Source organism: Chlorocebus sabaeus, chromosome 8 (assembly GCF_047675955.1).
Source record: "Chlorocebus sabaeus isolate Y175 chromosome 8, mChlSab1.0.hap1, whole genome shotgun sequence".
Classification (NCBI taxonomy): Eukaryota; Metazoa; Chordata; class Mammalia; order Primates; family Cercopithecidae; genus Chlorocebus; species Chlorocebus sabaeus.
Genome location: NC_132911.1, coordinates 106,434,737 through 106,461,503, shown reverse-complemented (window position 1 = coordinate 106,461,503; position 26,767 = coordinate 106,434,737). Strand labels below are relative to the sequence as shown.

Here is a 26,767-nt window from a genome sequence, read left to right as displayed (position 1 = left end):
CGTGCACCTATAATCCCAGCTACTCAGGAGGCTGAGGCAGGAGAATTGCTTGAATCTGGGAGGCGGAGGCTGCAGTAAGCTGAGATCACACCATTACATTCCAGCCTGGGCAACAGAGCAAGACTCTATCTCAAAAAAAAAGCCTTTGACACTGAGAGCTTGCTTTATTTAGGCCAGAACTGAGTATTTTAGTCCATGGCTCTGACAGCAATGTCCAGGTAGGACAACTTTCCAACACCAACTGTGATCCATGTGAACAAATGTTCTTAATGTCATTGCTGCATTTGGAAGGATGGGAGCTAGCTCCACTCTCTAGGAGACCTGTAGAAAGGAAAGGAGAAGCATACTGGATTGCAGGCTTTCTTGCTACTGGTGTCCAGTGTCATGGCAGGGGTCACCAGTGGCCTGGAGCTAGTCCAGCTGGCAGATGTTTGGATAACCTGCAGGGTTCCCCTGGGCTTATCTCCTGCTTGGCTGCAAGCCCCTAGCTCTAGCTCCTGCCCAGGCTTGCATCAGGAGCCGTGGGGCGGTGTCCGAACTGCCGAATTCCACCCACAAGCAGAGGCTGTATGCCACTGGTAACATCCAGCCATCAGCAATGAGCTTCTGGGCAATTCTTTCAAGAGACTAGATTGACACCTGGAGCCAGACTTTATCAGACTTACCAAAGTTTGACCTTAATAAACAGTTCAGTTTTCCAGAGTTTTCTGGCTGCACATAGTTGAAAGCAGGACTCTGCCAAGTTCTGAGTCCAGCTCTGAGCTGTTTATCTTCCACCACCTGCTGCAGAACACAAGGTGAGTAAGTGGCCAAGGCTCATGGCCTGGTGTGCATGGGGCTGCCTGACACCGCCAGGGGCAGCTGACCTCCCAGATGGCCACCAGCTATGCCCTGGACCTTTAGCTCCTGACAGTTTCCACGATGGTTCCCCTGACAGGCTGTGGCTTTGGGTGGTATTAGGGGACTGTGTTTTCTTGTACCTGTTGCCACTAGGAAAACACTACAAATTTTCTGCCTGTGTAACACTGTTCTTCAGAGTTTCTGGGGGTAAAAGTGCAGTCACAATAATAAAAACCAACTTGCAGTACCAATAGTTACCTGAACCCTACTCAACAAAAAAATTACTAAGGCCTTATAAATGCAAGACACTCTCCCAGGAAGTGTGATGTTGGGGAAGAAAATACATGGTCTTGTGTTCAGGGAAGGACCATGCAGTGGAGAAGTCAAGACTGGAAACATTTCCTGTGTCTCCTCTGTGAAGTCTGATTGTCACCTTCAACCCAGTCCAAAGCATGTAGGTTAAACCACATTTTGGGGTGAACCATACAAAATTGCTGTTTTTTCCAGTTAAAAAGGTAGCATGTCAGCAACTTACTTTGGTTCAACCTAATCATCAGGTCTCCCAGAGCACTCTGCCTATCCTCTATTAGGGCCCTGTTTCAACCTGTCTTGTGAATAACTGGGTGTTGACGTGAACTTTTCCTCCATTTGACTGCCAAGCTTCCTGAGAGCAGGAACCTTAGTTCTGTGCATCTCCAGCTAAGTACTGCACTTTACACTGAATAGAGGAATGAATGAATGAAAAAAACAACACAGGCCAGCACAGTGGTTCATGTCGGTAATCTCAGCATATTGGGAGGCCCAGGTGGGTGGATCACTTGAAGCCAGGAGTTCCAGGCCAGCCTAGGCAACATAGTGAGACCCAATCTCTACAAAAAATTTAAAAAACTGGCCGGGCACAGTGGCGCTTGCCTGAAGTCCCAGCTACTCGGAAGGGCTGAGGTGGGAAGATTGCTTGAACCAGGGATGTCAAGGCTGCAGTGAGCCCCGTGATCGTGCCACTGCACTCCAGCTTGGGTGACAGAGCGAGACCTTGTCTCAAAAGAAAAAAAAAAAAGGCCAAGTACAGTGGCTGAAGCCTGTAATCCCAGCATTTTTAGAAGTTGAGGCAGGCAGATTACTTGAGTCCAGGAGTTTGAGACCAGCCTCGGTAACATGACAAAAACCTGTCTCTACAAAAAATACAGAAATTAGCCAGGTGTGGTGGTGCATGCCTGTAGGAGGCTAAAGATAGGAGGATCATGTGAGCCTGGGGAGGTGGAGGTTGTGGTGAGCTATGATCACAACAGTGCACACCAGCCAGGGTGATAGAGTAAGATCCTGTCTCAAAAAAAACCCCACCCAATATCGATATACATAGTTTATATATACATATTCACACGTGTATCTGTGTGTGTGGTTAATAGCAGTGTACTGGGTGCTGGGGACAAAAGGCTGAATCAACCTTGGGTCTTCCCAGGTTGATATGGGTCCTTACTGAGACGCAAAGAGATAACTTCATACCGTCAAGCAGGGCTTCTCAACAGTAGTGCTAATGACATTTTGGATCAGACAGTTTATTGTGGGGATGGCTGTGCTGTGCACTGTAGGATGTTTAGCACCATCCCTGGCCTCTACCCACTAGATGCCAGTGGTACACATTCCATCCCCACCCCCAGTCATGACAATCAAAATTGTCTCCAGACATTGCTAGATGTCCCCAGTGAAACAAGGTCACCCACCCCCAATGGAGATCCACTGCCATAGACATGCCAAGGTGTGCAATGCTTTTTAATCCAGTGAGGTGGTTCAGAGAAACCTCCCGGAAAGGATGATGCCTGGGATAGGTCTTGAAGGATGAGTAAGACTCGCAAGGAGAAGCGAGGCAGAGGCCACTGCACAAGCAAAGAACCACGGCTTACGTGAACCCCATGCTGACTCGGCACAGGAGGGACCACATATAAGTAAAAGACAGTGAATTCAAGCCAAAAGATAAGCGTGCATGTTCCCTTTTAAAAAGCAGATCTTGGTTCCTGGTATAACCTTCTCTCCATGAATTCTTCCACCTTTCAGCAATGTTTGGCCCGAACATAGAACCTTTGTGAATTAAGTGAGATCACTTAGAACTGTTTTAATGGCAGAGCAAAAGCTGTACTCACACTAATAATAGCTTCCTTTGGGAAGGCACTTCACAGGGGTTTTTCTGTCTACTTGTTTGTTTGTTCATTAATTTTTTAAAAAAGCTTTCATTATACATTGAATACATACAAAAAATATTCAACACACAAACACAGAGAGGAACTAGAAAGCATGTAGCATGTAGCCCCCTTCAGTCTCATAATACAATATCTCCTCCACCTGTGAGGCCCCCCTGTGTGCACCTTCCTCACCTCACTTCCCCTTCCACTCCCAGGGGAGCAAGATTTTTGTGTTCACATTTGTTCATTCAACAAACCTTTTACTGAACACCCCACTGTACTATGGGCCAGGCTGTGTGCTATAAAGTAGCAAACAAAACAAAAACTTTCCCCTTTCTTACTTAAAGCACTTTCACATTAGCCTTTTCAGTGTTATATGATATTATCAATATCCCAACGAGATACATACATACAGGCAACTAATAACTACTGCCTCGACTTCCTTTAACAGGTGAGGAAGTGGAAGCTCCCAAATGTTGACTTATCACAGGTAACATGGTTTGTAAGTGGCAGAACTGGGGCGAGAAGCCAAGTGGTTGCCTCCTGTCCCCTCCTTCCATTGTACCACAGTGCTGGCCTCTCCTCTCCTCACCTGACACTCCGGGGGTTCGAGACATTGCTACCGGATGCCAAACTCTGCAGGTAAAGCAAGGCAACTGCAGCGCAGGGAGACAGATGGGATTTGGAGACTCCTACCGGACCTGCATGTGGGGCTGCGGAGGGGGAGAGGAGGTTTCTTTGTAGTAAAGGAGTCCCCAGTGGGGGCAGTCTTGTCCCCAGACATTTGAGTCCATACCAAACTCCCATTTTAAAGTGGCATTGACTGGGTGCAATGCCTTGTGCCTGTAATCCCAGTGCTTTAGGAGGCAGGACCAGGAGGATCACTTCAGACCAGGAGTTTGAGACCAGCCTGGGCAATACAGCAAGATCACATCTCTAAAAATAAAAATGAAATTAGCTGCACATTCCTATAGTCCCAGCTACTCAGGAGGCTGAAGCGGGAGGATCACTTGAGCCCAAGAGCTCAAGGTTACAGTGAGTTATGATCATGCCATTGCACTCTAGCTTGGGCAACAGAGCAAGAGCCTGTCTCTAAAAATAAATAAATACATAAATTAATTAATTAATAAATAAAAGTGACATCATAGCATATAAACAAAGCCATCTTTTTGCCTTTTCCATTTGACTGGGAGAAAAATGTTTTTCTCCCAGTCAAGTGGTTGGTTTATTGGTTGCTTGAGTTGGATAAACTTGGTATCATTTACTTACAACTCAATTTCTACTTCACTTGTTGATATTTTGGTTTGGTATTCATGCCTCCCCATAAACAAAAATAGTGATGCCTCGGATGGCAGGGATGATGGTGAGACAGATCTCAGAGGCTGCCTGAGGGTGAAGAATGGCTTCCATTTATAGCTGCCACTCTGATGACTGGTAGCAGCTGCCTAGGTGTTATCTTGAGAAGGTTCAAGGCCATAATAGATTAGGGAGTGTGGGCTCTGGAGAATGGAGTGGGGGGCTCTTGTGCCACAGGATTATCAACCCTGACGTAGCCTGTGATCAGCCAACATTGGCAAGGCACCACAGGAGGTCACACACCAGTCAGGTCTCTGGTGGCCAGTAGCTGGCCCTTCTACAGCTCCGTCTCCTGGTATGTGGGCCTCATACTCTAAAGGGGGCACAGACCTGGCCCCTGGTTCCAGGCCCTTTCAAATGAGGATATTGCCTGATAGGAAAGTCCCAGCCTCAAAGCAGATGTGACCTCCGCATGGCTCATCACTCACACCACAAATGTTTACTGCATGCTTCTCTGTGCGGGTGCTGTGCTGGACACTGGGGAGCCAAGTGACTGGATGAGAGACACCATCCTAAGAGTCCTTGCCATCAGCCGGGCGCGGTGGCTCATGCCTGTAATCCCAGCACTTTGGGAGGCTGATGCGGGCGGATCATGAGGTCAGGAGATCAAGACCATCCTGGCTACTAACATGGTGAAACCCCATCTCTACTAAAAATACAAAAAATTAGCCGGGCGTGGTGGCAGGTGCCTGTAGTCCCAGCTACTCTGGAGGCTGAGGCAGGAGAATGACGTGAACCTGGGAGGTGGAGCTTGCAGTGAGCTGAGATTGCACCACTGCACTCCAGCCTGGGCGACAGGGCGAGACTCCATCTCAAAAAAAAAAAAAAAAAAAAAAGAGTACTTGCCATCTAGTGCATAACACAGACATCCAGTGAATAGTAGCAGCACAGTATTGTGAAGGCTATGGTAGGGACAATCCAGGATCCTACCAGAGCTTTTTCACATGGGTGGTCAGAAAAGAATGGCTGACCAATGCTCTGGCATTGGAGCAGAGAAAAAATTGTACAACAAGCCAAAGAATGCCTATCCTTTCATGGAGCATTTTGGTGGGGCCATTCTGTGACCTGTCTATACTTAATGATTCTAGGAATGGACTCTGTTACAGGCTGGACTCAGGGCTTCTTTGCAGTAAATGACAAGCTACCACATACATACCATATATGCACGCTGTGGTCTGAACAAGGACACCAGCTTAAAAGGAAAGGCAGGAGGAAAAGGAAAGGGTGACTTGTACTGCTTTTGCCCAAGGTACTGTATTTGCCAGTAGAGAACGTGGGGAAATCACATTTTTCAATTACCCTATAATCATGGAACGTAAGACCAATGGGTGAGCTTTTAGCTGCCTTCACGGTGTTTACACATCTTTACATCCCATGGACATTCCTTTGGATCTAAATGGAAGTCCTAATTCCCAGGTCTTGATTTATTTCAGACATGGGAAGTACTTCTTTACTGAACAGTCAGGGTTAAGTCAGGGAAGGGAACCCCTTGGAGTTATGGGATAAGGGACACACTTATTATAGGAATTGGATCTTACACAACTTTGGGAGGAACTGGAGAGGCGAAGGCCCTGGAGGAATGGGAGGATCAGAGAAGGAGCTGCCAAGCAGTGCCTTGGACAAGCTAAGCACATCCTGTCGCTGTGGAGGGGCGGAAAAGAGAAGCCTGTGGTCCCTCCTCCGTGGAAATGCCATCTGAGGGAGGGGCTGGCGCTGCTGCCGGTCCTGGAATCAGCAGTCAGGAAGAGGACTGGATGTGCAGTGCAGGACAGCAAGCACAAGCTGGAACCCGCTGGCCTGTGTCTGTCACCACATTTAACCCTGACGACCTTCTGAGAGTAATGGCTGCTGCTTCACATCTTCCAAACCTGGTACAAATTCTTCTTCTGGCCAAATTTAACTCAGAACTGTACAGGGAAGGGGATCTCGAAAAGGTAGTTCCATCTTGGCCAAGTGGACAGAGCACAAACCATCACATTTGAAGAAAAGGCTGAGGGTGGAGGCAGAATACCCTGCCTTAATTAAGAAACAAATACTTGGCCGGGTGTGGTAGCTCATGCCTGTAATCTCAGTGTTGGGAGGCTGAGGCCGGCAGATTGTTGGAGTTCACAAGTTTGAAACCAACCTGGGCAACATGGCAAAACCCTGTCTCTACAAAAAATACAAAAATTAGCCAAGTGTGGTGGCGTGTGCCTGTAGTATCACCTACTCTGGAGGCTGAAGCAGGATGACTGGAGCCTGGGAGACAGAAGTTGCAGTGAGCTAAGATTGCGCCACTGTACTCCAGGCTGGGCAATAGAGCCAGATCTTGTCTCAAAAAGGAAAAAAAAAAAAGAAATAAAGAAAAAAACACTGCAGAACTTCCTAGTTCCAAGAACCAGAGATAAGCTCGTGGTGTGTGTGTGTGTGTGTGTGTGTGTGTGTGTGTGTGTGTGTGTGTGTGAAGTGCTTGGGGAGTTTTGTTGAAAGGATAAATTTCCAGGCCTCAGCTCTTAAGAGTCTGGGGTGGGGCACCTGTTTAACAAGCTTAATAGGTGATAGTGATACACATAAAAGCTTCAAAACCACTGTCCTCAACCTTACAAGCAAATAATAGGTTATTAATTAATTCAACTTTAATGACCTGCTGTTGGAAGCCTTATGTCAATAATTTGTCATTTAGGGACACTTGGATGGTTACCCAGATGCCAACACTGTCCCAAATTGCCTCCTGAGCTGAACTTTATGTCCTCCATCTCCCTGCCTGAATCCTTTTAAGAACAAGCTAAAATGCAGATTTGAGACTCACTCCTGAACTCTTCTATGAGGGAGCTGGGTGTGGTTGGACAGCAAGAGGAATCTCATGGTGATACCGCCAAGGGCCTAATGGATTGGGAAAGCCAAAGGTGTGCTCCACCCTGCAAACTGGGTTTACTGGTAACTCACACAAGTGATTTCTCTCATCCAGATAATTACCATTAAACAATATGTATCTGTCACCCCAAAGTGTGTGGGCATTGATGCAGCATACCATGTGAAGCACGTAAAAATGATAGCTACCCGTCTTAGAAGTCAGAGATGAACTTACAGACCTTCCCACGTGCCTTGTTTGCCCTGCCACACTCATGCCCATCCCCCAGCCAGCCATCAACCCACCTGCCTCTACCCCACACCAGAGAAACTTTTGGCACAGCTGCCAAAGCAGCTGACAGTGTCAGCCTCTAGCTCCTTGGGCAGGCAGTGTGGGCAACTCAAAAAGAGTCAAAGGGCCTGGCGCAGTGGCTCATGTCTGTAATCCCAACACCTTGGGAGGCTGAGGCAGGTGGATCACCTGAGGTCAGGAGTACAAGACCAGCCTGGCCGACATGGTGAAACCTCATCTCAGCTAAAAATACAAAATATTAGCAAGGGGTTGTGGCATGTGCCTATAGTCCCAGCTACTTGGAAGGCTGAGAATTGGTTGAACCTGGGAGCCAGAGGTTGCAGTGAGCCGAGATCATGCCACTAACACTCCAGCCTAGGTGACAGAGGGAGACACTGTCTCAAAAAAAAAAAAAGAAAGAAAGAAAAAGAGGAAGAAGAGGAGGAAGAGGAGGAGGAAGAGGAAGAGGAAGAGGAAGAAGAAGAAGAAGAAGAAGGAGGAGGAGGAGGAGGAGGGGAGGAGGAGGCAGGGCCCAGAGTGGCCCAGCTAAAGTGCAAGGGTGAGCTGACCAAGATCTTCCTATAGAGCATATAGGGCAGAGTCCAGGCCAGCATGTACACCTCTAGACTGCCTTCTTCCCTTGCCTTCCTTTTCTGTCTTTGTAAACAGAATCCAAAGGCACTGATGCATATTAAATACCTCTGTTCCCCTGTCTTCTCCCTGTGTTCTTCTAGTATTGTTCAGCATTAATCCTACTGACTGAACAAACCAGTGAGCCAGGGGTCCTCAATGTGCCTCAGCCACTCAGGGAGCTTGTCAGTGATGCATATTCCTCAGTGTCACCTTCAAGGAACCTGACTCAATAGGTGGGACTTGGAAAACTGAATTTTATCTTCTTATTATTTTTTTACTTTTTATTTTTGAGACAGAGTTTCATTCTTGTTGCCCAGGCTAGAGTGCAATGGCACGATCTTGACTCACTGCAACCTCCATCTCCCAGGTTCAAGCAATTCTCCTGCCTCAGCCTCCCCAGTAGCTGGGATTACAGGCGTATGCCACCATACCTGGCTAATTTTTTTGCATTTTTAGTAGAGACGGGTTTTCACCATGTTGGCCAGGCTGGTCTCAAACTCCTAACGACAAGTGATCCACCGGCCTTGGCCTCCCAAAGTGCTGGGATTGCAGGCGTGAGCCACCATGCCTGGCCTGGAAAATTGAATTTTAAACAAGGGCTACCAGGGATTCCCAGGCAGATGATCGGGGACAAGATTCTAGAAAACACCGTATGAGGTAGGAGGTAGTGCAGGAAGAGGAGGAAGAGACAAACCAGAATAAGGCCTCACAATCTGGTTGAAAAGGCAGAGCACACACAAATGAAAAAGACTTAGGACAGGCAACATGCATATCCCTGCAAAGAGCCAGGGCACCTAGGGCACAACATTTAAGGAGGTCCTCAGGCTCAGGTGCACTTGCATGATCCTAGAGTAAGTGTCTTCTTAAATTATGCACCCTAAGTACCTTGCTTGCTTCACTCTCATCATTGTCCTGGTACCAACAACGATGCCTGGCACATGGTAGGCACTCTAAATCTTTGATGAATGAATAAACGCATTTATTTAACAAATATTTACTGAGTGCAAACTATTACACTAGGTATAGGTGACTGGGTGTAGGGGTGAGTCCAGGAGAAAATGATAGTCTAGAAATGAATTGGACACAGATTCCACTTTGAAAGGAGAAGTTTATGGGCCAGGTGCAGTAGCTCAGGCCTGTAATCCCAATTCTTTGGGAGGCTGAGGCAGGAGGATCACTTGAGCCCAGGAAGTCAAGGCTGCAGTGAGCTATGACTGCACAACTGCACTCCAACCTGGGCAACAGAGTGAGACCCTGTCTCAAAAAAATTTTTTTTAATAAAAATGTTTATGATCTCATAAGGTCTGAAGACCAGGAAAATAAAAAAGATGCAAGGAGGTAAAGGTGGTGGAAAGAAAGGTGCTGGAGTGGAAGCAAAGGGTTTTTGTATATCTCTGCTAGACTACATGCTCCATGAGAGCAGTAGCCCTGCCTCTTCTGGTATATCCCCATTCCTGAAACAGCACAGGTACAAGATGGGTATTTCATGTACACTAGTCAAGTGACTAAATGGCCAGAGCCAGACTTAGAGTTCCAGAGATATACACTAGTGTGTTTTGCAGCCTTATAATTGAGTCTAAGTCCAGGAAAGCAGGTGCCTGGAATTAGATGATGTTCATTACAAAGGCCCCACTAATGATCTAACCCAATGGTTCCTGCACTTGGTTGATTATCAAAACCACTTGAGGAGGGCTTGGAAATTACTGACTCCCAGGCCCTATGCCAGAGGTATGAAGTCAGGGAAGGGACTCAGGATTCTGTATTTGGACTTCCTAATGGACAGCTCACGATCACCCAGGCTTGGGAACCGTTCCAGTAACCAGGAGTAAGGACTCCAGGTTTTAGAGAACACTTGGTGGGCCCAGCCTGGCAGAATGGCCATGGTCCCCAGGCACACACCACACCAGGACAGGGAAGCAATGAGCAGTCTGCCTGGGCTCCTGTCCACCCACCAGCGATGTGACTTGTTTTTAGACTTCTCTCTGTGCACCTCTGTTCCTTCCTCTGTGGAGAAGGGCATGTTGGCAGCTTATAGTAAGGTCAAGGGAGATAACTTCACAGAGATGTAGCCCAGCACCCAGTGCAGTTGTGTTTGGTCCTTATCACACTCATCTTTCTAGCAACATACCCAGCTTCTCAGTTTCCTTTTCTGGACTCTACCAAAGTCAGACCTGGCATCAAAGGATTGGATGGCTATGGTGGAAGCTTTACACATGCTCAGAAAACTCTGAGGGAGTGGTGAAGACCAGAGAGGAAGCTTCCATCAAGGACCCAACAGTTGGGTTGAAACCCTGATTTTAGGGTTTAGTGCCAGTCTTACCGCTGTTTTCTCTCAAAGGCAGCCATGCCTCCTGCCCTGTCTTCTCTAGATCCAGCACCCTCACTCTTCTTGCCCTTACCCATAGCTGGGCTGCCAGCTGGGCCATCAGATGGACAGGCATGTGCCTGTGGGGAGGACTGATGCTGTAGGCCACAGAGGAGCCTTCAGCAGGTCTCGAGTCCCCTCACGAGGACAGGAGGGTGCCATCCTTCACATTGCTCCTTTAGGCCAATTCTCTCCCCAGGTAAATGATGAGAGACCGCTGAACAGAGAAAAGCCCCTGAACTCCCAAACCCAGAAACATTCTTCAACATAGGAAAGGAGAAAGCAGGCCAGGAGCAGTGGCTCACACCTGTAATCCTAGCACTTTGGGAAAATGAGGTGGGCGGATCACTTGAAGTCAGGAGTTCGAGATCAGCTTGACCAACATGGCGAAACCCTGTCTCTACTAAGAATACAAAAATTAGATGGGTTTGGCAGCGGGTGCCTGTAGTCCCAGCTACTCAGGAGGCTGAGGCAGGAGAATCTCTTGAACTCCGGGGGCGGAGGATGCAGTGAGCCAAGATCACACCACTGCACTCCAGCCTGGGTGACAGAGCGAGACACCGTCTCAAAAAACATAAGAAAAGGAGGAAACTAAAAATGGCCTCCTCCCTTCTGTACACAGTCCACCTGCCTTCCTCATCTGAGCCCAGCGAAATAGAACTGCGAGGCTGCTTCTTCTCCTGCACCAAGCTTGTCATCCTTCTGAAAGGGAGGAGCCAGCCAGATGGTGGCCACTGAGACTCCAGGGCCATCTCTGAGAACACCTCTGCTTCAGAAAGAGGTCAGCTGTCAAAACAAACTGATGCAGAGGCACTTCCCTGAGGGAATCTCAAACTGTAGGCAGGCAGGCCCCAGAGGTGGGTATTAACCTCATGACCCTTTATCACATTCTCCTTAATAGCTTCAGGCACCTTCTACACGGTGTCTGGGGGAAAAACCCACCCTTTGTTTTGGAGGATGAGGCAAACATTTTACAAGTAATTTATTGGCCTGTGTTTAACGTTTATTCAATGGGTCCTAATTTATTTCACTAGTTGACTGCTCAATTCCAGTAAAATCTCTGGTTCTAGGTTTACAGCCTGCTGAACAAGTGCTTCAGAGGTGTATACCCACGGCATGGAGTATCTCGCCACAGTTCAGGTGACCCTGCCTTCCGCTCCTTGAAGAATATCCCCACGGAAAAGGAATTCTAGGCCAGATGCAGTGGCTCATGCTGGTAATCCCAACGCTTTGGGAGACAGGGATGGGAGGATCTCTTGAGGCCAGGAGTTCGAAATCAGCCTGGGCCACATAATGAGATCTCTTCTTTACAAAAGTAAAAAAATTAGTCAGGTGTGATGGTGTGCACTTGCAGTCCTAGTTACTCGGGAGGATCTTTTAAGCCCAAGAGTTTGAGGTTGCTGTGAGTTGTGTTTGAGCCACTAGGCTCCAGCCTGGGCAACAGAGTGAGCCTTTGCCTATAAAAAAAAAAAAAGAAGAAAGAAAAGGAATTCTATTGGTTTGGGGTAGTAATTCCCCAACAGCGGAACTGGGATTGGTGGGGTGGGTGGAAAAATCTTGGCACAAGGAAAAACTTTTGAACAATTACAATTGTTTAAAAAGAAAAAGAAAACAAGGTGCCTCGGGAGGTGGTGGACATCTGAGCACTGGGGTGTAGAAGCGGGGCTAAGGGGCTGTACTGGGAGGGGTCTGAACTGCTGCCAGAGGAGTCCAACCCAGCTCAGGGTTCTGAGATGAATGTTCAGGCCAGAAAGCCATATATACAGAGCTATCTTCCTGTCCAGGGCCAAGGAAATGCTTTTTCAGGCTGGACTAAGGAGAGAGGCTTTCTACAGGTGAAGACCAGTTGCAGAATGCTTCCAGTTATTTCAAGAGGCATTAGCAACATAGAGCATCCATGTGAACTCATTTACAACCTGGATGTACCTAATGCCACCATGCCCAGCATTATTCATATTGGTCAGAGAGCTAGTGTAAATACGGTAATAGGCTTGGAGCAGAGCCTTAGCTCAATAAGTATTAGAGATTATTATGATTACTATATAGAAAAACTAGCAGTCACTTCCTTTGTGAAGACACACTGACTAAAACTCAGTTAATATGCCTATTCCTTCAGGTACAGGAAATAGTAACATTGTCTGAAATGCCACATTTACGTACAAAGTACAATAATCTGTGTTAACTAGTATATACTTTACAGTGCACAGTTACCTTTTTGTGTATATATGGGTCAATATGCAATAAGTATATGTCTATTTATCATTACTCAGGTGTTCATTATCCAATTCCTTGAAGTTAGGAAGTTCAGTAGTGAAAATATTCACTAATACATATATTAGTTAATATACAGTGAATATATTATATTCACAATACATGTATTAGTGAATATATTATATACATTATATACACAATACATATATTAGTGAATATAATATATTCATAATACACATATTAGTGAATATATTAGTCACTTTTAAAACTGGTCCCTATTAAAACATCACTTCAGCTAACACTACTACCCCACCGATTAGGTTAAAACATCACTTCAGTTAACACTACTGCCCCACTGATTAGGTTTCTGTGGGTCAGTCTCTTGCCATTGTAAAAATTCAGCAAATGTAATGTAAATATTATGCAAATTGCCTTCAGAGTGAAGCTGCAAAACTTGCAAAAGATACAGGATTTCATGAAAGTGACAAAAGTAATATTGGCAAATTGACAAATACTTGTCAAGACATTGACAAATGAAGATTTGGCATGTTTAGACCAGTTCACAATTGAAGAGCAGAGTGCTGAGAAAGACGGTGCCACTTGGCCCTTCAAAAGAAAATAATTTAAATATCAAAGAATAAAAAAAGGCTTTTAGGAAAACTAATAAACTTTTTTTTATATTTTTTCTTTTCTTTGGGACAGGGTCTTGTTCTGTTGCCCAGGCTGGAGTGCAGTGGCATGATCTTGGCTCACTGCAACCTCCACCTCCTGGGCTCAAGCGATCCTCTGACCTCAGCCTCCCAAGTAGCTGGGATCACAGGCACCACCATGCCCAGCTGATTGCTGTTGTACTTTTTCATACAGATGGGGTTTTGCCATGTTGCCCACGCTGATAAACTCTTATTTTGCAAAACAAACAAAACCAAAAAACTCCACCTCTTCTACGATAGGGTTTAAAAGTCCAAGTGAAACATGTCATCATATAGAATTCTGTTAGGAAATGAATACTGAGAAAAGTGACTAACATATAATTCATTTTGTAACAATTAATGAATAGTTGCAATTATAATTTAGATTTGTTAAACTAAGAAAATATATTTTAATATCTTTTAATTTCACTTCTCAGTAGGAAGTTCCAATCAAACATTTTTCACATTGATTACAAAATCATGATTCTCTTTTTAAGTGGATTCATACTAAATGTCCTTGCCTGATAGCAATTATCGTCAGATGTGGTAAGACACAGAGTGTGCACAAGCACCAGCGATCGTTTGGACAATTGTCTAATTCTTCAGCTAACCAGCAGAAAGAAACAAACAGAGCCACCGTCCTTTCCTTAATGTCTTGTCTGAATCTGGAGCAACGGTTCTCGACCTTAGCAGCACATTAGAATCTCTTTGGAGAGCTCTAAAAACTACACACGTCTTGAGTCTCACCTTCATTGGTATTGGATGTGGCTGAAGTGGGGATTTTTTTTTTTTTTTTTTTTTTTTTTTTTTGGAGATGGAATCTCACTCTGTCACCAAGGCTGGAATACAGTGGTGCGATGTTGGCTCCCTGCAACCTCCGCCTTCCAGGTTCAAAGGGTGCTCCAGCCTCATCCTCCCAAGTAGCTGGGATTACAGGTGTGGGCCACCATGCCCAGCTCATTTTCGTATTTTTAGTACAGACAGGGTTTTGCCATGTTGGCCAGGCTAGCCTCAAACTCCTGAACTCAAGTGATCAACCTGCCTCAGCCTCCCAAAGTCCTAGCATTATGGGCATGAGCCACCGTGCCTAGCCTGAAGTGGTGATTTTTAAGACCTCCTCAAGTGATTCTAACATGCAGCCAAGGTTGAGATACACTAATCTTTCCTAATTTTTGCTGTTGCTAAAGGACCTATATTACCTTCCACTACGGCCCTTTTCCTCATCTTTCCACTTTTTCCTCCCAGTTAATCCTATTCCTTTTCTAGTGTTGCTATATCCCAAGAATTATTAAAGCCCACTGCCCCAAAGGGTGAAGGGAGTTTTGTGAACTCAGGCCACAGGCAGTGGGCGGAGGAGGGTGGGAGGGCTGGGGACTGGGTGGGGATGGGGTTGGGGAGAGATGGGAGGGAACCTGGAGACCCAGGAAAGTGGGAGGAGCATCAGAGGGGAGGGAAGGCCAGGGACAGGGAAGGGAGTGGAGGAGGGTAGAGGGACTGGGGACCCAGGAGTCGGGGAGGAGGAGGGGTGGGGTGGGGACCCGGGATTGGGGGAGGAAGGGAGGAGAGGGAGGGTTGGAGACTCAGGAGTGGGGAACAGGGGAGGTAAACAACCTCTGAGCAGCACGTTCCTAGTCCTTCCAGCCTGCTTACAGCTGGACAGACGGCAGCTTTCAAACCTGAATGCACCAGGGAACAAACACCACTTCCGCAGCAGCCGTATACCCAAATTTAAGTTGAAACGTTCTGCATTATGCTTGGAGTTTGGATTCTATCCTGGAGCAGCAGGCAGCAGAAGCCAACCACCCGGAGTCCCAGCAGACCACAAATGACTTCTGGAACTGAACACCGCTGCTGCTGTGCTGCTGGGACCTTAGAGGCAGGCCCTAGCTGAACCCGTTTCACCACCTACTTGCTCTCCCTTGGGCTGTGAGGGTCTTTTCATTCCACTTAGCTGGGTGTGAAACAATGTCCTGTCCTTTAAAATGTGCTTTTTCACCACTGCCTTTCACCTTGTCCGACAAAGGCAGTCATGAAAAAGCACATTTTAAAATTAATATTTCCTTTTGAGAAAGTGATCAGTACAAGAAAAGCCAGTTCCAGAGACCCAAGGCATTGTACTGGGCACTGCATCCACATTGGTTATGACAGCCTGCGACCTCTACCCACAGGCATGACAGCCTGCTCCTCCCCACTCCCAGGCCATACTCCCTCCAGATCTCAAGAGGCTCTGATCACCTCCTGGAGAATGTGCCAATCAGGACGGGTGCACCTGTAGTCCGAGCTAGGCCGGAGATTCCCAGGATGCTGAGTCATGTGCTGTACAGTTTGGCTGGAGGTGGGTGTGGCCGCTGCTGCGTGTATCTATCACTCCAATAGTGGAAAAAATGCAGACTTTCCCATAAGCAGCCAACCAGGCACATATCCAACCCTGCTGGTAATGGGCACGCCAGATCTGACTGCACAGAAGACAGGTTTGATTTTTCTGAAAGAGGCAAGGTGCCAGTGATGTATAACCACTATTTTCCTGCACGGGCACTCACCTACAGTCCAGTTCTGCTTCCCATCCCAAACCGTAGGAATCCAAGAGTCGAACACTTTAATGATATCCAGACTCTCTTTTTTGTTTCATCCAGTCATTGCCTGGAGCACACATACATTCTCTCAGCGTCCTGAAGGAAAGGGAAATATGGACATGGTACTTTATGCCAGGACTTCAGAACTAGGACAACACTCTCCTTGTTATTGCATATTTTTTATGTGGCATACTCTAGGACCATTACACAAGTACTTTGAAACTACAACCAATTAAAGTTTTGAATTAGATGTGTAAGTTAGTTAGAGGCCACATTGTTCCATCATCTGATTCAGGGGACTGGGGAATCCATTCATTTCTCAAACATTATTAGAGACAGGCTTCTTATGTGATTAGTTCTGGGCAGTGGACATCAGTAACTAAGGTTCTGATCCTCCATGAACTTACGGTCTAACGGAGAACAGAGACACCTGAATTACAGATGATCATGCTGTGTGGAATGTGCTACAGGGGAGAGAAGCACAATGAAGGGAATTCCTAAGGTTCTATGTCAAATCAGTGGTGTCACCAAACCCACAGAAGACAAGTCCCTGATCTAACACATCTTAACTTTTTTTTTTTTTTTTCCAGACAGGGTCTCGCTGTGTCACTCAGACTGGAATGCAGTGGCAAGATCTTGGTTCACTGCAACTTCTGCCTCCCGGGCTCAAGTAATCCTCCCACTTCAGCCTCCCAAGTAGTTGGGACTACAGGCACATCCCACCACACCTGGATAATTTTTGTGGTTTTTGTAGAGATGGAGTTTCACCATGTTTCCCAGGCTGGTCTTGAACTCCTGGACTCAAGCAACCCCCCTGCCTTGGCCTCCCGAAGTGCTGGGATCACAGTCATGAGCCACCGCACCTGGCCCTAATACATCTTTATCTGAAGTTGTCCACATCACACCGGGACTCAGCCCTGTCTGCTAGGGACATATTGAAGGTGGATGTAGCAAGAAGCTAAGATGAAAAGAAGTTGATTCTAGACAAAAAATGTCAAAGAGGAAGAGTTAAAGACCTGTTGTGAGGTGATGGTGAGGAAGATGGCACCCAAGATGGAGAACTAGCTTTGGTTTAGGTCATTCAGGGATGGACTGTGAAGACCCTTACACATTGTGGTAGAAGAGGGTTTGGGGAGTGAGGAGTGATTTTGCTCTAATATTTTTCTACCGCAGGTGAAGAAATTTGAATTAAAAGCTCAGTTTTTAAGTACTTCATCATTAATCCAAATGAAGTTCTTCCCTTATTTTACTTTTTATTTTTCCTTTATACCTCTAAACCCTAATTATATTTCCTTCAACTCATAGCACCTACTTTAATATGTTTAATATATCTTTAGATATGCATGGATGCCTTCTTACAAAAGTTATATTATTTTAGGTGAGATGTCTTTAAAAATGATAACGTACTATATATATCCTTTCCTATTTCCTATGTTTTTCCCTTACCCCTCGGTATTCTTTTGTTTGTTTTTTGAGACAGGGTCTCACTCTGTCACCCAGGTTGGAGTGCAGTGATGCGATCTTGGCTCACTACAGCCTCAATCTCCAAGCTTCAAGTGATCCTCCCACTTCAGTCTCCCACATATATGGGACTACAGGCATCTGTAACCACACCCAACTATTTTTTTAGTTTTTTAGTTTTTGTAGAGACAGGGTCTCACTATGTTGCCTAGACTGATCTGAAAACTCCTGGGCTCATACAATCCTCCCATCCAAGCCTCTCAAAGTGCTGTAATTACAGGCATGGGCCACTGTTCCTGGCTGCCCCTGGATTTTAAAGATCTAAAGTGCTGCAGTATAATTCCAGTTGGTTATTTCTTACTGTTACTTAGTATTCAGCAGTCCACATCTGCCATATTTTATTAATCCCTTTTTCTAGTGATAAGCACCTAAGCTGCCTTCAACATCCAGCTACCCCAGCATCCTTATGAACTTGTGGGAGAACTTCCTTGGAAAAAATATATATTCCAGAGTTTTTCACAGATCATAGGATATGTGCATGCTTCATCTCAACATCTCAAGTCAGTAGAAACTAGTCAAACATAGTCAAACATTTACTCTAAGCTTCTGTCTAAAGCCAGATTGCTTTCCTAAGTGGTGGTACTGGTTCCAGTTGACACTCCCTCCAACAGTGCCCAAGAGTTCTATAATATCTTCCACATTCTCAGCTTCACTGACCTTTCTGCTCCTGGTCATTCTTAGACAGAAGCTTAGAGTAAATGTAACCAACAGGAGCTATCAAAGGCTCTTCACTTCATGAGAGCCATGAGAAAGGGGATGCTTTCGAAGAATTGTGCAGGAATGATTGATCTTACTTAAAAAACCAGAAGATGAAACATATGTTGTATTCTCTGGGAATTTTGTGAGATATTCTGCATTACAAATGCAAAATATTTTCTGCATACATTTCTTTTTTTTGCACAAATATCCCATTCAGTCTTTGCCCCCACCCCCCATATTTGACTAGTTTCTACTGACTTGGCTTGAAGCATTCTTTGAGTTGGCTGTGGCCCGTCTTCATCATGACCTGGTGGTGGTAGGCAGCAAAGGGGAGGTGGAGTTGCAAGACCAGAGTGTCCTGCTGAGCAGAAGACTGGCCTCATGAGATGAGCTGGGTCTACCTCCCTATCTTCAGCTATCATTCTCCTTGGGTCAGAGGGTAGAATATTAAAATGGCAATAATAGGGCCACACATGGTGGCTCAAGACTGTAATCCTAGCACTTTGGGAGGCTGAGGTGGATGGATCACCTGAGGTCGGGAGTTTGAGACCAGCCTGGCCAATATGGCAAAACCCCGTCTCTACTAAAAACACAAAAATTACCTGGGTGTGACACATGCCTGTAATCCAGCTACTCAGGAGGCTGAGGCAGGAGAATCACTTGAACCTGGGAGGTGGAGGTTGCCCTGAGCCAAGACTGTGCCACTGCACTCCCGCCTGGGCAACAGAGTGAAATTCCGTCCCAAAAAAAAAAAAAAAAAAAAAAAAGGCAATAATAATAAGGCACATTTGTAGAGTAGTTTAGACCCCGCTACTTGAAGCATGGTCCTCAGAGTAGCATCTTAGGTACCACCTGGGATGCTGCTTGGTAGAAATGCAGAATGTTGGGGCCCAACCCAGAATCACTGAAGCAGAACCTGCTTTGAGCAAGATCCCCAAGGGATTCTATGCACATTACAGTTTGAATAGCACTAATTCAGTCTTTGCCAAACATGTTCACATTGATTATCTCACTTAAACTCTTCTCAGTACCCCTGATTTCCTTGGGTATAGTTATGTAAATCTTACGTTGCAGTTGAGGAAACTGAAGCGAGCAGGTTAAAATAACTGGCCCAAGAATATTCAGAAGAACCCCATGAAAACAGACTTTTTAACCCCCAAGGCCATACTTTGTTTATATCCCTTTCACCCCATGCCTTGTTTTTCCTCACTCCAGCTGCCCACTGGAGGCGAGGTCTGCAAGTCTTGCGGCCCTCAGGATCTTTCTCTGTTGGGCTCCAGACCTGAAATATGGCAAATTTGGCTTGGGACCAAAAATGCTCACTGCTTTTTGGCCTCAGTCCTTCTTCTCTACCTTCACTGCAAGTCTCAGTTAGGAGTCCAGAGCACGCTATGGTCTGAGTGCTTATGTCCTCCAAAATTTATGATTCAAATCCTAGTTCCCAAGATGACGGTACTTGGACCTGGGGCCTTTTGGGAGGTCATTAGGTCATGCGGGCCTTGGATTAGTGCCCTCAGGAAATAGGCCCAAGGGAACCTCTTTGTCCCTTCCACTGTCTGAGGACACAGTGAGAAAGCTCTATCTATGAGAAACAGTGCCCTGACAAAACACTGAATCTGCTGGCACCTTAATCTCAAATATTCTAGCCTCCAGAACTGTGAGAAATAAATGTCTGTTGTTTATAAGTCACCCACTTATAGCATTTTGTTACAGCAGCCTGAACAGATGAAGAAAGAGGGACAGCCAGACCTTCACTGGGTGTGAGGTAGGTGGAGGTATTAGTGGCTCTCTCCTTTGAGTGAAGTTTACCAAGTTCCATTTTTTTCTTCTTAAAAGCAGGTTAAGCAGGGGTGCTGAATCTGGGGTTCCTCAGACTCTCAAGGCATCTGTGGATAGAATTCAAGGAGTCTGTGATCTTGACTAAGAAAAATATTTCACATTTTTATTTGCACTAACCTCTTACCACACCTAGCGTTTTCTTTACTATAACTACAGGAAACAAACCACACTAGACTCAGCAGGACCTGTGACCTGTGACTTTGTCACTATGAGAAATCACAGATATTTCCATATTGCATAACACCTACTGCAGACCTTGAAATCTCATTTATGCTCATGATAACTTCATTATTACTTCAGTTGTTAGACCCACACTAGATCTTGTTATTAAACATGTTAATAGGTGGAGCGCAGTGTGGCCCCCGCCTGTAATCCCAGCAATTTGGGAGGCTGAGGATGGCGGCTCACCTGAGGTCAGGAGTTCGAGACCAGTCTGGTCAACATGGTGAAATCCCATCTCTACTAAAAATACAAATATTAGCTGGGTGTGGTGGCACGCACCTGTAGTCCCAGCTACTCAGGAGGCTGAGGCAGGAGAATCGCTTGAACACAGGAGGCAGAAGTTGCAGTGAGCTGAGATCACACCACTGTACTCCAGCCTGGGTGACAGAGCGAGACTCTGTCTCAAAAATAATAATAATAATAATTAATAAATGTATTAAAGCAGCACTATAATGCCAAAATACCACAATATATGTGTATACATATGTAATCTTTTTTATTTTTTAGAGACAAAGTCTCTCTCTGTCACCTACACTGCAGTGTGGTGGCACCATCATGGCTCACTGCAGCCTTGACCTCCCAGGCTCAAGCAGTCCTCCCAACTCAGCCTCTTGAGCAGCTGGGACTACAGGCATGTGCCACCATGCCTGGTTAATTATTTTTTTTATTATTTATAGAGATGAAGTCTTCCTATGTTGCCCAGACTGGTCTTGAACTCCTGGGCTCAAGAGATCCTTCTGCCTCAGTCTCCCAAAGTGCTGGGATCACAAACGTGCACCACCTCATCCAGCCTATCTTTTTATATTTGGATAAATGTGTTATCAATATAATGGCTTCATTTGTAATCTTATGAACTTCATTTTATGAGCTTAAAAGTCCACCACAACCCTTCCTGTCCTGTGTAACCTTTCTACTGTGACTCCGCCATTTCTGCATCAAGAGGTAAAGTCTGTTACCCTACCCCTTGATTCTGGGCCGGCCCTGCCTATGACTTGCTTTGACCAGGAGAATCTGGGGCAGTGCTGTGGGACTTCCATGCCTAGATCTTAAGAAGACTTTGAAATGTCTGTGTTTATCCTCTTGGAAACTAGCCACAAGGCAGAGGAGCCCAGGCTAAACTGAATAATGAGAAAACATGTGAAACGAGAAGGGCCACATGGAGAAAACCAAGGCACCCCGATGAACAGCCAGGACCAACACTCCAGTCACATGACCAGGGCCACCTGGGACCTGCCAGCCCCAGTCACGCAGGCCCAGCTGACACCACATGGAGCAGAGATGAGCCATCCCCAAGCCCTGACCCACAGAATCATGAACAATAAATAGAAGCGCAGCCCAGGCTGCCTCCCCTCCACTCCATGGTCCCGCTTCTGTCCGCAGGAGTGTCACTGGGTTTTGGGGTGGTTTGCTGTACTGCAAGAGATAACTGAAACAGTCCATGTGTGTTTCTTTCAGCTCTGCAGTGACAGCTACAGTTTTCAACATACTCATTTTATACTCAGCTCACTGCAGCCTCGACCTCCTGGGTTCAAGCAATGAATGCCTCAGCATCCCAAGTAACTGGGACTACAGGCACGCACCACCATACCTGGTTAATTTTCTGATATTTTGTAGAGACAGAGGTCTCCCTATGTTGCCCAGGCTGGTCTCAAACTTTTGAGTTTGAGCAATCCTCCTGCCTCAGCCTCCCAAACTGCTTGGATTAATGGCATAAGCCATTACACCCTGCTAAAATTTTAATCTCCAGCCTAGATCTTTCTCTGTTGGGCTCCAGACCTGAAATATGGCATTTTCTTCCTTTCCACCAAAGCCCACTACGTCTCTGTGGTCCCTTCTATTTCATACAGTGAATCAAGCCAGAAACCTGGCAGTTCTCGCTACTACCCTCTTCCTTATGTCTACATCCAACTGATTACCAAATCCTGCTTGCTCTTGGCATCTCTATTCCATCCTCTCCAGACCAGCCACCATTTCTTAGTTTAGGCCAGCATCATCTTTGCTGCCTGCAAAAGCCTTCTCAATGGTGACAGACCCTCACTCCTCTGGTCCATTCTCCACACTGGGCCAGAATGAGCTTCCTACACCATCATCCCTGTTACAACCTGTCAGCAGGTCCCCCTTGTCCTTAGGATAAAAGCTCCACTTATACATTCCTTAGTATGGCATGCAAAGGCACTTCATGTTCTGGGCTGCTTTCCTTAACAGCCTAAGTTCCCCACCTGGTCCCCCACTCGACGAGTGGGAATTATGGGGATTACAGTTCAAGGTGGGATTTGGGTGGGGACAGAGCCAAGCCATATCCACCATATATATGCCCAAGATGACAGTTTTCCATGTCTGACCCTACAATGACACAAGCTAAGGGAAAGGCATAGAAGGACCCACACTTCCACCTAGGTGTTTGCACATATCCTGTCTATAACTCCAGTGGGTCTTCAGACAATCTACAATTACTTTCTCCATTAAAAAAACAAACCAACCAACCAAAAAACCAAAAAACTTGAGTGCTTTGTATAGAACAGATACTGGATCAAAAAGATGATTATAGGCTGGGTGTGGTGGCTGATGCCTATAATCTAAGCACTTTGGGAGGCCAACAAAGGAGGACAGATTGAGCCTAGGAGTTCAAGACCAGCCTGGGCAACACAGTGAGACCTAAGCTCCACAAATAGTAAAAAAAAAAAAAAAAAAATCAGCCAAGGCTGGGTGCAGCAGCTCACGCCTATAATACCAACACTTTGGGAGGCCAAGGCAGGTGGGTCACTTGAGGTCAGGCGTTCAAGAACAGCCTGGTCAATATGTGAAACCCTGTCTCTACTAAAAATACAAAAATTAGCTAGGCGTGGTGGCAGGTGCCTATAATCCCAGCTACTCAGAGACTGAGGCAGGAGAATCACTTGAAACCAGGAGGCGAAGGTTGTGGTGAGCTGAGACTGTACTACTGCACTCCAGCCTGGGCAACAGAGTAAGACTCCGTCTCAAAAAAAAAAAAGAAAAAAAATTAGCCAAGTGCTTGCTTGAACCTGGGAGGTGGGGGTTTCAGTGAGCCAAGATCGCGCTACTGCACTCCAGCCTGGTGAAAGAGCAAGACACCGTCTGTAAAAAAAAAAAAAAAAAAGAAAGAAAATCCCCATTTCAAACCAGACACCCATAGTCTCAACTACTCAGAAGGCTGAGGTGGGAGGATCATTTGAACAGAGGAGGCTGAGGGTTCAGTGAACTGTGATTACCCCACTGCACTCCAGCCTGGGTGACAGTGCAAGACCCTGGCTAAAAAAAAATAGACGATTATACATGATCACCATCTCAGGAGTTCAGATCTGGGTGGAGCATAGGCAGGATTCAGTATTGTAAAAAATGTTTCTTGCAAAATGACTGCTCCACTCCCAGCATGAAGGTGTGGACAATGTACCCTGGGAGCAAAGGAGAACCATCAATTCATCCTGGTGTTATCAAGGACGACTTCAACCAGCTGACAGTGGTACAAAGATCTTGAAAGCCAAGAAGGCAAAGGAGGCCTTCAGGGATGCAAATGTACATTTCTTGTACATGGCCTCCCCTTGTACTTAGAAAATCCCCATTTCAGCCGGGCGCAGTAGCTCACGCCTGTAATCCCAGCACTTTGGGAGGTCAAGGAGGGCAGATCACGAGGTCAAGAGATTGAGACTCTCCTGGCCAACATGGTGAAACCCCGTCTCTACTAAAAATACAAAACTTAGCTGGGCATGGTGGCGTGTGCCTGTAATCCCAGCTACTCAGGAGGCTGAGGCAGGAGAATTGCTTGAACCTGGGAGGCAGAGGTTTCAGTGAGCCGAGATCGCGCCACTGCACTCCAGCCTAGTGAAAGAGCAAGACTCTGTCTGAAAAAAAAAAAAGAAAGAAAAAAAATCCCCATTTCAAACCATGACCTATAACTTCCTCAGTAGCCTAGCTCCTCCTGCCTTACTTTCCAACCTCATCCCCTCCCACTCTCCCTGACACCCTCTGCACCTCCAGCCACACTGCATCCCACGGGGCCAGCTCTTTCCTGCTATAAGACTGCCTTAGCTGCTCCCTCTACTTAGGTGCACTTGCCTGGGATCCTTCTATCCTCTCATGAGGTTTTCAGCTTAAACATCTCCTTGGAGCAAGCTTCTCCTATATTTCATACCAAACCAGTTGCCCAGTCACACTCTTATCACCCTGTTATAATTTGGTGCACTGCAGTGAACTTACCTTCATGGTACTTGTGTGTGTGTGTGTCTGTATGTATATTTGACGTGTACTTATCTTTGTCTCCCCTGGCCTGCCTTGTTCACTGCTGCTGTGCCTGGAACAGTGCCTAGAACACAGTAGATGCTCAGCAAATAGTTGTCGAATGGAGTGGATAAACGAACAAAGGCATGCACAACACAGTGTTTCCTGAATGAGGATGTGGCACCGAGACATGAAAAGGCACCATATGTTTGAGGAACAGCAAGCAGTTTGCTGTGGCTGTGGGCAAGGGTAAGTCTGGGTGGGAGATGAGGTGGAGAGGGTTGTGAAAGTCCTATAGTTGGAGGCGGACTGGATAGCTCAGACTGAATGGCCTTTCATCTCCTGGCAACAGGAGCCACAGATCATTTTTAAGGAGAGAATGTTATGATTGGATAATGACTTTTAAAAAGCCGTTCCAGTCACAGTGTGGAGCTTGGGCAGTGGAAAATAAGCTGGAGTGTGGGTGGAGGTTGGGTGGGGGGATTGCAGATTGTTTAATCCGAGCAAGACTTGATGACAGATTGATCCAGTGCAACATTTCCAGGGTAGAAATGGAAAATGAGAACAGAGACATTTCTGAGGCAAAACTGCTGGGTCCTGGGGACCAATCAGATCCAGGGCTTTGAGAGAGAAGGTGAAGGCTGGAAGGAGGCAAGGCTTGCATCCGGGAAGGAGTAGAAACAGCAATTTTAGTTTTGGATATGTTGAATCTGAGGAGCCCGGGAAACATCTTTCTCTGAATCTCTAGGAATTGTGCCACCACCACACTGTTCCTCCTACCCCTTTTCTCTTTTCTTTCCTGTTTTGAATCACTCTCACAAGTCAAGACCGCTCCCTGCTTCTCAGCCCGCTGGGGAGCCAGGCCAGCAGGCCCCACATTCGTAAGGAAGGGTCAGGGTTCTCGCCTGGAGGGTCTGGCAGAAGCCACCCCAGGGGAGGGCCCCGACAGGAAGGAAGGTAGGCCTGCGGAGGGGCACACAGGAGCTTCCTCTCCCGCCGCAGTGTCCAGGGCCAGCTGCTCCAGCCCTCAGGTTGGGTCAACAGGATGGGACAGCCCAGGCGGAAGGAAGCCTGTGGGGAGGGACACCCCGCAGACAGAAGCAGGGACATGGGGTGGGGAGAGGCAGGAAGAGCTGCCGGGCTGCTGAGCTGGCGCCTTTCCAGCAGACTCAGGAGGGGCGGTGACAGGAGGCCATTCCGTCCTCATCCCCGCAGCCCTGGGCCTCTCTGGTCCTGGCCAACAGTATTATCATTATTATTGCTGTTGTTCGCTAGCCTGGGTCTTAGATATATTAGAAAAAAAAACATCGGAAGATACGCATAGCATTGGCAATTTATAAAACAATTAATTCCCTTTCTAGGCTCATTCTGTGATTATTGGGATAGAAATGCTATTTGCATTACCAGCCTTTCAGTTACAGAGACGTGAGTGCTCGCAGGAGGGACAGTGAATTTTGCCTTAAATTCAGCCTGTCTAAATCGGAGATCTTATCTCCGATTTGCTTTAAGCCCCGTTATCACTGCTCTCCTCTCCAACAACAGCTGCTGTGATCGCGCACAAACGGCCAAAAGGGGGCAAATCCGTGCCAAAGCAGAGCCATGGGCTTTCCTGATCAGAAAGCCCAGCCCCAGCCCCGGGCGCAGCACGCGAGCGGCTTCCTTTCAGAAACCCAGCCTGCCTCCCACCGGCTGGAGCGGGTGGGTGGGGCGGTAGTGGTGGCGGATTCTGGGGACGGCCGACAAACCACCTCCAGGCGTGCTCCAGCGGGAGCCTGGACACCCTAGGAGAGCCCTCCCCACAAGCGGCTTCCAGGCAGGACGCTTCCAGAGGTCTTGGTTGGGGTTGGGGGTGAGATGGGGTCTACCTTTGAAACAGCTACAATTTAAACTTCAGCTACACCGAGCTCAAACTCGATTCCGCAGCCGAGTGTCGGCGCCAGAGGACGATAAAAACTCGGGTCTACGGCTCCCTACCACGCCCCTGGTCCCGTCCTGGGGCTTCCAGGAGTCCTCACGCCATCCTCTGGGTTGCCCAGGAGGAAGGATGGGCGGGGCGGGCAGGCGCTGCGGGCACTGCAGATGGGGAGGGCGAGCCCGCGGCACGGCGTGAGCGGGGGAGGGGCTCGCGAGCAGGTGTCGGCTCCGTGACAGGGTCCCCCATCCCGCGCCCCAGTGCTCCCCGAGGCTCAGCGAGGCAAAACCCAGCAAATGCTTCAGAAATGCAGCTCAGTCGGTCACCGGGTTCTGCTTCCTCATCAGACGCGCAAGAGGATGGCGCTTCCAAT

At 47.0% G+C, this 26,767-nt stretch overlaps 1 long non-coding RNA gene across 1 annotated transcript; it reads right to left on the bottom strand.

Moving 5' to 3' along the window:
• On the bottom strand, nucleotides 1-26,767 carry LOC103237241 (uncharacterized). The gene is made up of 6 exons (XR_012093858.1): nucleotides 26,231-26,767; nucleotides 19,935-20,071; nucleotides 15,933-16,061; nucleotides 2,742-2,916; nucleotides 666-783; nucleotides 1-321 (listed from the first exon to the last, which is right to left on the bottom strand). It is a non-coding gene; the product is annotated as an uncharacterized lncRNA (long non-coding RNA).